Source organism: Pelodiscus sinensis, chromosome 2 (genome assembly GCF_052426305.1).
Source record: "Pelodiscus sinensis isolate ZL-2025 chromosome 2, ASM5242630v1, whole genome shotgun sequence".
Classification (NCBI taxonomy): domain Eukaryota; kingdom Metazoa; phylum Chordata; order Testudines; family Trionychidae; genus Pelodiscus; species Pelodiscus sinensis.
Genome location: NC_143053.1, coordinates 189446633 through 189461488, shown reverse-complemented (window position 1 = coordinate 189461488; position 14856 = coordinate 189446633). Strand labels below are relative to the sequence as shown.

General features: G+C 46.0%; 1 long non-coding RNA gene across 1 annotated transcript in view; it reads left to right on the top strand.

Annotated features, from left to right (window-relative positions):
• LOC112547623 (uncharacterized) overlaps window positions 1–14856 on the top strand; it is a 73973-nt gene that overhangs the window by 38020 nt on the left and 21097 nt on the right. The window contains exon 4 of the long non-coding RNA XR_012901958.2: window positions 8648–8852. This is a non-coding gene — a long non-coding RNA (uncharacterized LOC112547623). The remainder of the gene's footprint in view (window positions 1–8647; window positions 8853–14856) is intronic.

The following is a 14856-nucleotide window of genomic DNA, read 5'->3' as shown; positions in this document are numbered from 1 at the left end:
CTGTAGGCACCGGGGTGGGGGGCAAAGTCTTCATGCGCTTCCCCACCCCCAGGCCAATCAGGGTTTTGGGGGGGGACATGAGTAGTCTCCTAGTCCTGCCCCTTCTGCCCAAGATCCCACCCCTTAAAAATTATTGTCCGTCCCTGTCTTAACTACAATATAAACATATTAATTGGTTATGGTGAATCACTGGCTCTTCACTAGGGTATTGATGACTCATATTCCTATGCAAGACACAGAGATGCCAACTCTCTAATAACATGAAACTGAACACTTCTGCCCGGCCCATCCACTTTTCAGAGACCCCCACCTCCTGTTCACACCATCCCTCCTTCCTCCATAACCCACTCTCCCCCACTCTCATTTTCACCAGGCTGGGGCAAGAGGTCGGGGTGCAGGAGTGGGATGAGGGCTCCAACTAAGGGTGTGTGGTCAGAGATGGGACTAAGGATGAGGGATATGGGATTTAGGAGGGAGCTCAGATCTGAGACAAAGGCTGTGGGAGGATGAGAGCTCTGGTTGAGTGTCTGGGCTCAGGAGTGGGACAGGCGGTTGGGCTGTGAGGAGGGCATGTTCCAGTAGAGTGTTTGGGTGAAGAAGAGGGCTCCGCGTTGAGACAGGTGGTTGGAGGGTGTGGGCTCTGTGAGGAAGGGGGTGGGAGGGGACTACAGGTTGGGAAGGGGGATAAGGTGTGGGAGGGTGCTCAGAGGCAGCGCCAGGTCCCTGTGGCCCCCAAGGTGCCTGGGCATCCAGGGAGGCTCTGCATGCTGCTCTCGAGCCCACAAGTGCCACTCTTGCAGCTCCTACTGGTCACAAATCCCAACCAACGGGAGCTGAAGAGTCAGCACTCAGTATGGGTGCTGCATGCAAAGCCCCCCTGGCCGCCCACGTGGCTGAGGGCTGCAGGGACCTGATGGCTGCTTCTGGGAGTCATGCAAGCCAAGGCAGGTAGACAGCCAACCTTAGGCCCAGGCTGTACCACCAATCAGACTTTCAACAGCCTAGTCAGCAGCATCCGGAGCCATCAGAGTGCCTTTATGACTAGGCACTTAGCAAACCTTGCAAAGTCTATCTTTCAGACTTTTATCATGGGTGTCAGTTTTCGATGCAGCCATTTCTATGAAACTTCACATGGAGCCACATCCAAATCTTAACACTTTTTTTGTAATAATCTCTCCTAGATCCTATCTTTCCTTTCTATACAGATGTTCAAAAATCTCATCATTTCAATCATAACAAGTGCCTTGTCCTCTCCTTCAGTGCCATTCAAAACACAGCTGGCCAGTTATCTTCTTAGCTTGCCACTTGGAGCATGACACCTCCATAACTGAGTCCTTCCAATGGTTCCTCCTTCCCTACCTAATCATGTAGTATCGTCACTGTGCCTTGTCCTTAATCCTAAAGTTTTTCACAACCTTTGCGTGCTCTATCCATCAGGTCTACTAGTTTCTCACGCCATTGACTGCCACCTTTTCTCTTCCAACATTGTCAGGGTTTACCGCTTATTACTGCACTTTGTCAACGAGCGTCCATCCACTTAATCACTTATGCATAGCACCACTTCCACCATCTTATCCTTCTTCAGCTCTTGCCTTTAGACTCACTTTTCCTGAGCAGCCTACAGAACACTGCCAACAGATCATCTAGTGTACAGGCCATAGAACCTCACCCATCCATTCCTATAATAGATCCCTGAACACTGGCTGAATTATTGATGCCTTTAAATCATCATTTAAACATTTCAAGTTACAGAATCCAGTATTTTACACTAGTTTAAACCAGCAAGTGACCTGTGTCCTATGCTACAGAGGACAGAGAAAAACCCACCAGGATCAGTCTTGCATCTTCCTTTCCCAATCGCTCACATTTGTCTCAGCCAGCAGTTGCATCTTGTCATTAACCTAAACTGTAAGTTCTTTGGGATAGGTACTGTCTGTTTCCCTCAAGTTTATACATTGTCTGGTTGGAGTCTATTCTATAGGTACAAGTGTATTACAAATTAAGAATGGTTATAACAACAGACGGGTCTTTCTTGCTAGGCACAGACCAAGCAGAGTAGAGAGTTATTCTGAATAGTTCTGAACATCAGGTAAAGGGGCTAGATTTCATGTATCTTTTAATTTGCATTCATCTTCTTTTTAAAGAAAGTTGAATTGATTTGGTGCATTACCTAACATACGTTAATGCTGAACAGTGTTACTATAGGACAAATAATAAGGCCCAAAACTTGGAAAATGGAGCAAAATTTACATAACATATGATTTTGGCCACACAAAAACATCGTGAGCTAAAGGACAGAATTCTGAGCCCTAAATAATACCACAGCCAGGCTGTAGTCACTCATTCTTCAAGCATTTATGCATGTGCTTAGCTTGTTATCATGAGTAGTCTCTTTGTTTTCAATGAGATTATTCACAATAGTAGGGTTAAGCATGTAAATGCATGTTGGCAGGGCTGGGCATGGGATAAAGTAAAGGATGTAGCAGATGTTTCCCCATCTAAAGATTTTAGTCCAACGGCTCTATGAAATACATGTGCTCAGTTGACTTTGTATAGAATCTTCCACTCTGTGGCAGAAATCTTTATAGCACTGGTGGGGCAGAGTTCCACTATGGCTATGTCTACGCTGCAGAGAAAAGTCGGAAAAAGATATGCAAATTGCAAGCTGCAATTTGCATATCTTTTTCCACTTTTTTTCCAAAAAAGGCTTTTCCTAAATTTGGCAGTCTAGACATAGCCTCAGGTTCTTCTTCGAGTAGTGTCCCAGTGGGTGCTCCACCAAAGGTGTTGGGCTCATCTCGGCACCGCAGCACAGACATTTTTCTGTAACAGTAGCCCCTGGCGGACCGTGCATGTGCAGAAGCCGTCTCGTGCCATTCGCGCCTTTTCTGCATCGCGTGGTCCAGCCCCCAGTTCCTCCTAACTGTCCACGGTCACAGATGGAGTTGGATGAGCTCCTACCTCCACCCTGAGGAGAGAATTAGTATAGCACTTAGAATATGAAAATTTGTTTATTCACCGCATAGTTCCAGTTAGTTGTTTTGTTATATATATTAAAAAAAAAAGAAAAAGAAGAATGTTGAACATAGTTATCGGTCGGTTGACTAGTTCATTCAGGCCCAGTTTTCATGGCCTCATAGTCATCATGCCTGGTTCTCCAGGATTTAAGAAATGTGTGTCATGAAGAGACTCCATGCCAGCATCGGACGGCCATTCCCGATGTATAAGGTGCTTGCGGGAAGGCCATATCCCCCAGAAATGCACCCGTTATTCTAAACTAACAGCTCACGCGATACGGGACAGAGAAATACGGCTGAAAATGATGCTGTTTAACAGAGCATTACAGCCTCCATCTATGGGACACCCAGTGGACGGTGTTTCTGTGGCGCGTAAGTCCCATGAAGGGAAGAGTCCCGCTCCAGCCAGAAGTGTTAGTGCAGGGGAAGCACCCACCAACTCTGGATTGCTGCCCAGGCACACCACGGGCAAGACATCTGACTCGTAGTACTTCTGTGCCTAGCCCTGCCGTGTCTTCCATACTGGTGCCGATGGCACAAACAGCACTGCGACCTGAACTGGCGCCAGCACCGCGAGCCAACGTGGCACTGAGAGCAGACACGGCACCGCAATCCAAGTGGCACCACGATCCGACATGGCACCACACAAAGCGGCACCGCGCAAAGCAGCACTGCGACCCAAACTGACACCAACAACAGCATCAGACAAGATGCGGGCCGTCCCAAGGCCGACATCATTGGCACTGTCGTCCGCTTCTGTACGACCTGCACCAGGATCACCACCATCGGCATCAAGGACACCTCCTTGACACCGGGAGATGTCACAACCAGGTTCCCCTGGCCTCCACACTGGCTAGTCCAGCAATCATGGTTCCAATGAAGAAACGACGGAAGACTCGACGTGCTCACACCAACTCCCAGCCCCGACAAGGCTGCTTTCTCTCCAGAGCCTTCCCCTTAATCTCCCCGCCGCTCAGACAGACATGAGCACGACCAATATAGATCACCTGCACCGTGTTATTGGAGGTCCCCATGTTGATCCCGCACGTTGCCTCACTATTACCGGTTCTATCGTTCTCGCTCACCATTGCACTACACAGTGCGATCAAGATTGCCGGTGTCCCCAATCCATTCATATTACTCTAGACACAGGAGTACTCTTCTAGGCATTCCCCTTATGGGTATCACCATCACCACCAACACCATAGAGACTATTACCATGAACGTCCACACTCCTGCAGTGTAGTTCGCTCAACATCCAAGTCTCCGGGCCGTGCCCAATCACACTCTCCGCACCCCCCGACCCAGGATACTCTACCCCCAGGACAAGCTCCTCTAACACCCAAAAGCGATGCTCCCTCTACTTCTACCCAACAGGAGAGGGATGATACTCAGTCCCTCACCGGTGAAGAACAGTGCATGGACTCTCCCAACCGACCAATCGTCCCCATCACCGGATGACACGGTCTTTCAGGGTGACTCTTCTCCTTTTGACGATTACAAACAGTTTCAGGAGCTACTTAAAAGGGTAGCCCAGTCTCAGGAACTACACACGACTGACATTCCACAAAAACAACACCGTCTCTTAAAAAATCTACAACAGTCCCAAAAATCAAAGTTGGCGCTCCCCTTTGACGAAGCTATCCTTGAAATTGCCAATAGTATATGGCAAACACCATCTTTCATGCCACCCACGAACAAATGTACAGATAAAAAGTACTTTGTTGCCGCTAAGGATACAGAGTTCTTATTCATGCATCCCCAAGCTAACTCCATTGTGATGGATGCTGCGCAACAAAAGTCAAAGATGGCACAGGGCAGAAACGTGGGGCCTGACAAAGAGGTGAAACAATTGGACCTGCTGGGCAGACAGGTCTATTCTTCAGCCACAACTACCCTCGGGATGGCTAATTACACGGCTCAACTCACCAATCACGACTTTGGTAATTATTCAAAGCTCGTCCCCCTCATGGAGTTCTTACCTGAGACTAAGAAGCAAATTCTGAAGGCCGTGGTGCAGGAGGGCTACACAGCAGCCCATACAGCACTCCAAATCGCCTTTGACATCACAGACACTGCCTCCCGGACCACAGCAACTCTGGTGGTCATGCACCGTGCTTCTTGGCTCCACCTGGCATCTGTACTGAAGGACCTCCAACCAAAAGTGGAGGACTTACCCTTCGATCAGCAGTGCCTGTTTGCACAAAACAGGTCTTTCATTCCGACTAAGACTCTCGCACCACTCTGAGAACGCTCGGAATGTACCCCCCCTCCCATTCAAACACAAGAAATTCATCTCCTACAATAGACAAAGACCATTCTCATACGCTACGCCCCACTTCAGGCCTTATGATCAACAGAGCTAGAGACAACGGCCGCAGCGTCACTGTCAGCAACCCAGCAAAATATCTAATCAACAGCAAAATCGATAGCAGGTTTGACGTGCCAGTTGAGGGACTGCGTACTATTCCCCTTATAGAGGTTCCTCACAACGGGACCAAATTATTTCACCATTGATTGACACAGTACCACCTCCGCTAGTTCACCATCGCCGGGGGGGCTGGGTCAGAGAAATTGTCACCTCCAGCCTCACCATTCCCTTTTCTACCCGGCCCCCTTCCACCTCTCTTTTCCTGTCCCTTTTCAGGGAACCCTCTCACGAACCTCTACTGTAACAAGAGGTCTCACGACTACTTACCACTGGAGCAGTGGAGAGGGTACCCGATCAATTCAGAGGGAAAGGCTTCTATTCTTGGTACTTCCTCATGCAAAAGAAGTCTGGAGCATGGAGACCTATCCTGGACCTCTGCAAACTCTATTGCCAACTTCTAAAACAAAAATTCAAGATAGTCACATTAGCCTCTGTCATTCCAGTTCTAAATGAAGGGAACTGGTTCACGTCCCTCAATCTCCAGGACACATATTTCCACGTAGCGATGCACCCATCCCACAGGAGATTTCTCTGTTTCACACCTGGCGATGAACATTATCAGTACATGATGCCGAGAGTGTTCTCCAAAACCCTAGGCATCGTAGCCACTTACCTCCGATGTTCCAGAATCACTATTTTTCCCTACTTCGACGACTGCCTTTTGAAGGCTCCCACTGCAAAGCTTTGATGGCGGTCAGAGTAACCAGAGACCCATTTGAAGTGCTAGGACTCATTATCAACCTCCCAAAATCTTCCTTGAACTCCTTCCCAGTCTCTCGAGTTCATAGGGATGAGACTGGATTCCACAACTGCTACCGCGTACTTACCTCTTGACAGGTCTCAAATTATCCAAGACCTAGGGAATGTTATACTCACTGCCCCCAAGACATCCATACTCACCTGCCTCAAGCTCCTGGGACACATGGCGGCCACCACTTACGTGGTTCCCCATGCGAGACTCCATTTCAGGTGCCTTCAGCATTGGATTCTCACAGTTTATACACTGGGCACCCAGAGTACTCACAAACTTGTCGTTGTCCCCAAGCACATGAGAGACTCTTTACCATGGTGGCTCAACCCGAAGAATACCCTAGCGGGTGCCCCCTTTCATGGTCAGAAACCAACCGTGCAAATCACTACGGATGCATCCCTGGTCGGATGGGGAGCCCATATACGTCACTACCGAGCTCAGGGACTTTGGACACATTATGAGTCCCTCCTTCATATAAACTTTTTGGAGCTGTGGGCGGTGTTCAATGCTTGCAAACATTTCCTGCACATAATAGCAGGACTCACTGTGCAAGTCCTCACTGACAACATCTGCACTGTCTACTACATCAACTGGCAGGGGGGAGTGAGATTCCAATCCCTTTGTGCCACGTCCATTCGTCTGTGGAATTGGGCTATCCGCCATGGAATCACACTCATGGCTGCATACCTCCCCGGCAGGACCAATACTATTGCCAATACTCTGAACAGGATTTTTCCTACACAACACGAGTGGGAACTGCTCGACGAAGTAGACCATGGCCTATTTGAACACTGGGGATATCCCACTATGGACCTTTTTGCCACTTGGAACAACAAAAAGTGTCGCTTCTACTGCTCGAGAGCAGGAATCGGCAGATCTTCCCAGGGAGAAGCCTTTCTCATAGATTGGGGAATCTACCACTTACTGTAGGCTTTCCCCCCAATTCCGCTCATTCCACGGGCCCTAGAGAAAAAAAATAAATTCAGATGGGGCAACAGTGATAATGATAGCACCGTTTTGGCCCCAACAGACATGGCTGACCCAGTTAATGCAGATGTCTGCATCGCAACCACGACAACTGCCACAGTCACACAACTTACTGTCACAACAGCATGGCACGCTTCTTCACCCACACATCGATAGACTGCACCTGACGGCATGACTCCTAGTTGGCTCCAAGGCCCTGAAATGACCTGTTCCTGAGCAATCAAGGACATTCTTATTCACAGTAGGCGCCAAACCACCTAGAAGACCTACCTTCACAAGTGGCGCTGGTTTCAGGCCTGGTATGCGGGAAGAGGTGCTGACCCTCTATCTATATCCATCCAGCAAATTCTCAATTATATTCTCTGCCAGAAATCAGAAAACCTAGCGACGTCCTCACTTAAGGTCCTCACTTGGCAGGAATGTCCTTACTTGGCAGCAATTTCTGCCTTCTCCCCCCCCCCCCCCCTCGTCCCCATCAATGGTAGCTCAGTCTTCGCTCACCCATTGACCAAAAGGTTTTTGAAGGGGGTCGAAAATGTATACCCTCCACGCAAACCACCTCCAGAGCCTTGGGATCTGGGCCTGGTCCTGGACACGCTGACTTGTTCATTGTTTAAACCACTGGAGACATGCTATCTGCATACTCTTCCTATGAAGGTGACATTTCTTCTTGCCATTACATCCGCACATCACATGAGCGAGATAGCAGCACTCTCAGCAGATCCTCCCTATACATTATTCACCGAATGGGGAGTGACACTGCGTAGTCACCCAGCATTTCTACCAAAGATCAATTCGCCTTTTCATATAAACGAACCGATAACTTTACCTACCTTTTATCCAAAACCACATTTCACCGCAGAGGAGGTGCGTCTACACACACTGGACGTGAGAAGGGCGCTTGCATTTTATCTAGAGGACACGCTCCTTTCTAAAATCTCAGCGCCTCTTGCTATCTGTGGCAGACCGTTCTAAAGGCCAACAACTTTCTTCACAGAGTATCTCCACGCTCATCGTAGCCAGCATAACTCGCTGCTACTCTCTACAGAATAAATCCTTACCTTGCAAACCGAAAGCTCATTCGACCAGAAGCATGTCTACTTCCATAGTCTCTCTCAAGGGTGTACCATTACGTGACATATGCTGTGCGGCTACCTGGTCCTCTACATTGACCTTTGCCAGACACTATGCCCTTGCTACCATGCTAGCTAGAGATGGAGCAGTGGCTCGAGCAGTACTCTCCACCGTACAAAGACCTTAATTCCGACGCACATTAGTCACACTGAGCTACTGCTTTGTACTCACCTTTGGTGGAGCACCCTCGAGGACACTACTTGAAGAAGAAGAAAGAGTTACTCACCTGTGCAATAACATCTGTTCTTTGAGATGTGTCCCCCCATGAGTGCTCCATGACCTGCCCTCCTCCCTGCTTCGGAACTACTCTCTCTTTCTGTTTTTCAGATTGTTCCGGCTAGGAGGAACTGGGGGCCAGACCGCGCGATGCAGAAAAGGCGCAAATGGCGTGAGACGGCTTCTGCGCATGCGCTGTCTGCCAGGGGCTACTGCTACAGAAAAATCTCTGTGCTGCAGCACTGGGACGAGCCCGAAACCTTTGTTGGAACACTCGTGGGGGGACACATCTCGAAGAACAGATGTTACTGCACAGGTGAGTAACTCTTTAGTCTTTGTTTTTGCTGCCCCAGCACCTGTGCAGCCAGCACACAGCTTTTAGGGCTTCCCTGGTTACGTGTAGCATGCTTGCATTTGGTACTCATAATAAATCTATTGACTTTTTGAAAGTCATTTGCTCAGTTCAGAGACACTAAATATTATGCTGTGTTTTCACAGACTATGAAAACATATACGCTGGGAATAAAATCACACAGGCTTTAACTAACTGTTTAACCCTTACAATACTGGTATTTTCTAGCCCTCCAGGGAAACAAACGGATAGGTCTGCAGTCTCTGAAGTGCTAGGCTCCAAACTGTGGGGCCTCTCCCATTCACAGGCTCTTTGTCAGAATTTATTAAGATCAGCTGTTGGTTTTCTTTATGCTTTTATAACATGAAGTGACTCATTGAATTCTAAAGGTGACTGAACCATATATTCCAAAACAGATTTCAGCCTGGGAAATTCAAAATAAATCTGACTGAGTACATGTTCTGTTCCTTAACTGCTGGACCTGAGGAGAAGTGAGCTAGTGGTTCAAGAGCAGAACTGGTATTGAGGAGATCTGGATTCTATTATTGACTTTGCTGCAAATATGCTGTGAGACCATGATGGATTAATTTGGCCTAAATGCTCAACAGTGATGGTGACAAGCTGAGGGTGATACCTACAGCTAAGAGACACTGTGCTACCCTCTCAGCCTCAGGAAAATAAAGCTTTACTCTTCCTAAGTTGCATGATAACTCCCTGACACACCAGCTTGTATGCCTTGCCAACAAACCCCTCAGGGCTCTCCCTGCCCAAAACTTGCCTACTGCAAAACCATCAATGTACTCCAGTCCCCAAGTTCCTCAGAGATGTATCTCTTCAATGCAAAGCCCCCTCACTGTGCATTCACAGCAGATATTAAGTTTGTTGCTCCTTCAAGAGGCAGACAGTTGATCTTGACTGGAGCTAACAATCACTTCGGCTATGTCTAGACTACATGGCTCCGTCGATGGCGCCATGTAAAATAGTTTATTCAGCACAGTCAAAGAAACGGCATAGTTTATTCGGCATAATCAAAGATTTAAATGATCCCCGCTTCATTAAGATAAAAATGGCTGCCACGCTGTGCCGACAATCAGCTGATCCAGCACAGCGCGGCAGTCTAGATGCAGCGCAGTCAATAAGGGAAGCCTTTGTTGACCGCTCCAGTATGCCTCCAGCCTGGCTTTAACCAGTTACCCCAGTAAGCTTGCCAATAGGCAATGCTTACTAGTCAGCCAGTTAACTGGTTAAACCATTACATTCCTAATTTAAATACATTTTAGTTGAAATTTCAGCACATCTCTATATCATCTTTTGTGAGTTATCCATACACACGTCACACCAGAATATTAATGATTAATGAGTTATTTGTTTTCCAATGACATATTATGTGACACCTTTTAAATACAGATTATAAAAATAGTGACTTGTGATACAGTGTGCTGGCCAGGCAAGATGAAACTAGAGTTGCCAATTTTGTGTGGCTGTATTCCTGGAGGTTTCATCACATGGCGTAATCTTTAATTAAAAATTATTCTTGCATTCCTGGAAACTCCTGCACAGTTCTGGAAAGTTGGCAACTCTAGCTGAAATTCACTGCTAGAATCCAGGAAGCCCACTGCCTTCTGGCATTGGAATGCTCTTAGAGTGCCAGTGACTCATGATTTTGGGTGCCTAATTTACAGTGCCCTAAAAGGAGCTGTTTTTCAGAAATGTTTTTTAACTGAATCTTTAGTGTGGCACCCAACATGTGAGGCACTAAAAAAGTAACAGGTGACTTTCAAGGATGCAGACCTCAGTTTCCGCATCTGTAAGTCTGGAATACTGAGAAGTAGTGCTTCAGCAACACTCATTCGCTATGTCTATACTGCGCATTGTTGTGTAAGAAGATATGCAAATGAGGCACAGGGATGAATATTGCCACACCTCATTTGCATATCTAATGAGCCACCATATTTGCGGAAGGGGGTTTTGCGCAAGAAGGAGCTGTCTACACTGCCCCATCTTGTGCAAAAAGCCCCTCTTGAGCAGGAGCCGTTCTTCCTGAAAATTAGCAGTAGAACGGCTCCTATGCAAGAGAGGGTTTTTTGTGCAAGAAGGAGCAGTGTAAACAGCTCCTTCTTGCACAAAACCCCCTACCGCAAAAATGGCGGCTCATTAGGTATGCAAATGAGGCATGGCAATATTTATCCCCGCGCTTCATTTGCGCATCTTCTTGCACAACAATGCACAGTATAGACATAGACATATAGTGAGAGAGCTACAATTTTCGTGTTTAGACAAATCTATTACTGAGATTGGATAATATGATTCTCTTTTCTTTCTGCCCTCTCCTCCTAAGGAACTTTAGAGTGATTAATCAAAAGATCAGTGCTCAGCTAATGTACTTGTAAATGTAAAGGCTTTTCTACACAAAGTTAAACTGGTTAATTCAATTGGTAGTAAAACTGAGTGATGACCAATCCTATCAACCTCTAAGCAATCACAATTATAGGAATAGACTCTTTGCGCTGACAGGCATGTACATAATGTACCAGCTCAGTGCATTGTTAGGTAGAATTACACGGTCATACGATAATCTATTTGTATCACACACTTCATTTCAGAATAGAGAACTTATTTCAACCATCAGGACTTCAAGCTATTTGCTGTGTGGGAGCTCTGCAGACATGAGAAACTACAAAGCTTGTTTAAATTAATTACCATTCAATAATGCTAAGGTGTAACACACCAACAAAAGCCTGCTATTCTGTGAAGAAGGAAGTTCTGTTTTTAAGTGCCTGTTTTTAAGGCCTACCCCTCACTGCACAACTCACCTGAGTGACTGATGCTCAAGTGTGACCCCCTTGAGTTGGTCTGGCCTGCATAAGCCACTCTTTACATCATTCCCACCCATGCTGCTCTCAGTAGCACAAAGCCATAGGACATCTGGGAGCATAGATGATTCTTAGTACTACACAAAGCTGAGCTACCCTAGGAATTGTTTCCCAGTGTATTGTGAGAGAAACTTTTCTTTTTTTCTAGGCACATGTGCCAAAGTCATCTTAGAACACCAATTCATTAAAGTAACTCTTTCTGGCATGGCACATTCTTAATTGCTGTCAATGGCCTTTGTTTCAGTTGCCAGCAATAGGGTTGCCAAATGTCCGGTTTTCGCCCAGACAGTCTGATATCTGTGGCCCTGTCCGGTAAAAAAAACAGAAAATACCGGACATGTAAAATGTCTGGTATTTGTTGTTTTTCTCAGATGGAAGGCCGGCAGGGACATTCTTCCCCTGCCGCGTCTGGTGGGGGTAGGGAGAGTGGTGGGATTTAAAGGCGCAGTGACACCCCCTCCTTTTTTTTTTTGCTCAACAACTTTGGTGGTCCCTCCCTCTTTTTTTGTTGTTGTTGCTCAACCAATTTTTTTCCCTGCCATGTTCGGGATTTTTTGTGAAAGTATCTGGCAACTCTAAGTGGCAATCCATGAATCCACCTCAAAATAGTGACCTGTTCTAGTTGTTGGCATTAATGCTATTCTCGTTTTTACAGGAACAGAGGGCACATGACAAGGCAGAGGGCATTTTGGCATTGACTTGTTGTCCTGAGATGGTGACAAGAGTAACTTGGTGAGGAGATTAATATGGGCTGCATGCAGGCATGGAATGGTGAAGAGAGGCTGAATCAGGCTATAATAGCTATGGATTCTGCTTATCCTGATCAGCAGTTCTGAAGCAGATCCACAAGTGTGCATTGATGGGACTACATTGTCATATGGGCTTGGGCTGGCCAGCAATGTGCCCAGGGCTTCCACATGAGGAAAGCCAAATTCCTGTGGGAGGATCTTGGCCCACCCTAGCAGCTTAGATTAGAGGTGCCATATTCAAGTGGGAACCTGAATTAACATAACAGTGAAGACAACCCTGAGATGGTGAATCAGCCTTAACATTAATTTCCAGGAGTTTTTCCACATCGATCTAATAAATGTAACAGTGCTAACCTGTCTAAGGGTACATCTACACAGCAGCATTATTTCGGAATAACTGATGTTATTCTGAAATAACATAGTCCATGTCTACACGACAAGCAGTTATTTCGACATAATGTCAAAATAATGTGGAGCTGGAGAACTTCTTACTCTGACTCCTGTAACCCTGATTTTATGAAGAATAAGGGAAGTTGGAGGAAGCGTGCTCTTTCTCAGACTTTCTGCTGTGTCGATAGTGCCAAAAGCCGAAATAAGCTCTTTCGACTTAAGCTACACAATTGGCATAACTCAAGTTGTGTTGCTTATTTCAGCTTTAGCCCTGCTGTGTAGACATGCCCTAAGTGTTTAAACGTGCCTAAGGCAGCTGTAAGCTCTATTAGCCACAAATCATTTGTTTACCCATATGGCAATGTTAAGCTTAAACAGCCTCCCTTGAATTGGTACAAGATGCAAGTCCATGGAGAATCTAGTCCACTCTGTTCAAATTAAAACAAACATTGGGAAAGATAAATCTGTAACAAATTTAGTGTATTGTAGAAGAGACAATTGGCTGTCATACAGCAAGAGCAATTTATATAGAGAGACATCTTAAATTATACTGTAAGCCAGAAATACAGATTAGCCAAGAGATGCTCTGTCTTGTCTAAAACATAGGAATGGATGTCAGGAGATGCGAGTTCTATGCCTGATTCTGACTTAATTTGCTATGTAGCCTTAAACAAGCCTTGTTGTTCCTCAGTTTCCACACCTGAAAATGTTGCAGCCTTGCGCAGAGGTTAGGCACTTTAATTCATTAATGCTTACTGTTTATACTGCTGCAGTGTCCAAAGACTCCAATGGTAGCCCTTTTATCTTGTGAGCTGTACAAACACTGATAAGTAAGACAGTCCCAGATCCTCAGATGAGGATCTGCAGAAAGGCAAAGTGTAATTGCTGTTATAATATACTAATAAACACAGACTCTGTATCAATGCAGTGTATTAGAAGGATTTATCAGCCTCTCTCTTATGAAGAGAGTCTGAAAAGATTACGATTATTTGCTTTCGAGGGGAGATAAGTGAGAAGACATGATAAAAGTAAAATATTTATCAGCATAGAGAAGGCAGATCAAGAACTTCTGTCTCCCTGACTCACAACACAAGAGAAAAAGGGACACTGAATGAAACTGAAAGGTGACAAATTTGAAACTGATTAGAGGAAACTGTTCACGCAATACATTATCACTCTTTGAATATCATTGCCATAGGATGTGTGCAGTGTAGCTGTAGCCATGTCAGTTCCAAGATATTATAGGGGCAAGAATGGTGAGGTAATATCTTTTATTGGACCAACTTTTGTGAGGGAGAGAGATACTTTTAAGCCATATAGACACTGATTTGATCTGAAGACTGCTCAAAATCTCTGTGGCTAAAAATGTCTGGCAGAGGTGGCTTTGCCTCTTCCTGCACCAGCACTGCTACCCAATACCACCCTCTGGCGCCAGCCACCCAGCACAAGAGCAGACAGTAAGGCTACACCTACACCACAAGTTTTCTCAGCAAAAAATATGCAAATACAGGACTCATTTGCATGAGTCGCAATCTCATTTGCATATTTTCTGCTGATCCATTTTTGCACAAGGGTTTTTGCGCAAAAACAAGCAATGTGGACATTTTCTTTTTGCGCAAAAACCTGTTTTTCCGCAAGATCAGTATGGGGCATAAGGATCTTGTGGAAAAAGGGGGTTTTACGGAAAAAGAAAACGTCCACACTGCTTGTTTTTGTACAAAAACGGATTGGCAGAAAATATGCAAATGAAATCGTGAGTCATGCAAATTAGTCCCTCATTAGCATATCTTTTGCCAAGAAAATTCATAGTGTAGACGTAGCCTAAGAGAGTACTGCAGGGAAAGTGTCATGTGGGGAGAGTGATTCTACTCTGCAAGATTAGCTTTTGGTCCCTTTGGCTACATCTACACCGCAGTGCTACTTCAGGACACCGGAGGTATCCCAAAATAGCTATTC